General features: G+C 35.7%; 1 protein-coding gene across 2 annotated transcripts in view; it reads right to left on the bottom strand.

The window, feature by feature from the left end:
- The window catches only part of LOC137647024 (sodium- and chloride-dependent GABA transporter 1-like), a 24,484-nt gene extending 22,731 nt beyond the window's left edge, over positions 1-1,753 (bottom strand). For both annotated transcript variants that reach the window (XM_068380135.1, XM_068380136.1), the window contains exon 1: positions 1,662-1,753. The gene's annotated coding sequence lies outside the window, so the exon portion shown is untranslated. The remainder of the gene's footprint in view (positions 1-1,661) is intronic.
- Positions 1,754-2,313: the final 560 nt, after the last annotated feature.

The following is a 2,313-nucleotide window of genomic DNA, read 5'->3' as shown; positions in this document are numbered from 1 at the left end:
CTCTCGTGTGAACAGTGAATCACTTTAACTCTTGATTGTTTTTAGATAGTAAATACCTTCAATCAAATAAAAATGATTCACTTACGCGAGGACAAACGAAAAAAGAAAAATCAGCTCTTCGACCTTCTGGACACGGTAAACGCTGAGAGCAAACTGGCCTTTACCTTTGTCGGTGACGCACTTCTTTGTTAGGATTGTCATTTTGTCGACAGTTGCTAAGTGACGACCATGAATACTTTTGTTACCGTCAACAAATGCTGAAGTTACCATGAGTACATTAGAATGGTGTAACTCTCTCGAGAAATAAAAGTAGGAACAACGTTGCCTTGGGACACATGATTTATTGCGTTAGTTTCTTGCATTCTTGATTTGACATTTATTCTTATACATTCAGGTATGCTTTGTGTTGGTGTTTCAAGTTCGGATATTGCCTTAAATACTTAGAATAAATAGTTTGGTCTTCTATTTCTCGAGAAAATAGAACTAACAACTTCCATGTACTCAGTAGAAGGGTGTAATTTTCTAGAGAGCCACATTGACTTGGGACAGGTGAATTATTGCGTTAATTTCTTGCATTCTTGATTTGACGTTTTTATTTTTTATTTATTCAGGTGTGTTTAGTGTTCTGTTTAAATTTCATTGACTGTTCTAGAATAATGAGGAACAAAACTGCAATTTTCGCGAGAAATAAAAGCAAGATCTACATTGACTTGGAACAGGGGAGTGAATGTGTTAATTTCTCTCCATATTTTATTTGACATCTTATTTCTATTTATTCAGGCGTGCTTAGTGTTCTGTTTGAAGTTTGGTGATTGCTTAAAAGAATGCAGTTTTCTCCAAATCATAGTATTTTATCAATGCTTTGTCTACTGATAAGTATCCTATGTTTTTATTTCAATTTCATATAAACACCATTAAATATAAAAGAACATTAGTAACCTTGCATAGACTATGTATTTGTATATCAAGTACATTTTACCAGTTAGTGAAAATAAATAACGGCTGATGACATATGTCCCGAAAAAGCGTGAAGAAACAATTGATATATATATATATATATATATATATATATATATATATATATATATATATATATATATATATATATATATATATATATATATATATATATATATATATATATATATATATATATATATATATATATATATATATATATATATATATATATGCGTAAGCGACCCGCTAAATACTTAGATAGATATGCAAACACACGACTACGCACATGCATCCACTCTCACCAGGGTATGAACCACTGTGGCGTGCGCAATTTCCATGTAGAATAAACAGTTTCATATTACTCGGACGACTGTTATGTCGTTATCAGAACAATTTATTTGGTTCTTAGTTATTTGCCATAAAAGAGCAGAGCATTTTACTGCTAATAATTATCTTCAATCGATAAAGGATCACTTTTCTCAAGTCTCAATTCTGAATCATTAACTGAACATTATATCGTTAATTTTAATCAATTCAAGCAAGAGTGAGGGGGCACGCATATTAATTGTGCTGTACATTACAGTTATTAGGCAAACGAGTGTTAATATATTAAATAATCGCAGTGTCTTTTGGGCGTAGTGCGAGCCCAGCGGAGACGAGGGTACACTACCATAGTTCCCGCCCACAGGTGAGTTACTTACCTAGACTGTGTTCGTGCCCAACTCTGCTCCCCCTGCTTTCAAGAGTGACTGGTGAGGTATATTAGCCACCTGGCCGTATGGGGATACGTGGCTTCCTCTAGGAGGTTGGTGGTAGCTGTTATCACTTGACATCTCCTGCAATATAGGTCCCCCTAAATCGAATCCCCCAGTGCTTTCCCGACCTCCCTCATGCTTGGACCTGGGGGTAAATGTCTATCATCAATTTGCATGCCACATGACACCAGTCGTTTACAAACAAACTCTTCCAGGGTCGGGGTGGCTTAATCACAGGTCATGAACCCGGTGACCTACTTCCTAATGGTTTACGTCACTGGGGATGGCTTATGTTATATTAAATTTTCGTATTACTGTGACACTACTCCCCCTTCACCCTACCGGGGGAAGGGGGAGAATCTAAATGCTTTCATGATATTTTTAGAATAAGTATGCTATAAATTTTTACATACACACGTTTACACGGCCAGAAGAGAGAGAGAGAGAGAGAGAGAGAGAGAGAGAGAGAGAGAGAGGAGAGAGAGAGAGAGAGAGAGAGAGAGAGAGAGATAAATTATATTGGAAATAAGTTGTAAAAAACTCTCTTTTTGAAATTATGCAACATATATTCGTGAACAATCGAAAGTTGTCATCTCAT

Source organism: Palaemon carinicauda, chromosome 9 (genome assembly GCF_036898095.1).
Source record: "Palaemon carinicauda isolate YSFRI2023 chromosome 9, ASM3689809v2, whole genome shotgun sequence".
NCBI classification, from domain to species: Eukaryota; Metazoa; Arthropoda; class Malacostraca; order Decapoda; family Palaemonidae; genus Palaemon; species Palaemon carinicauda.
This window is presented reverse-complemented; position numbering and strand designations above follow the sequence as displayed.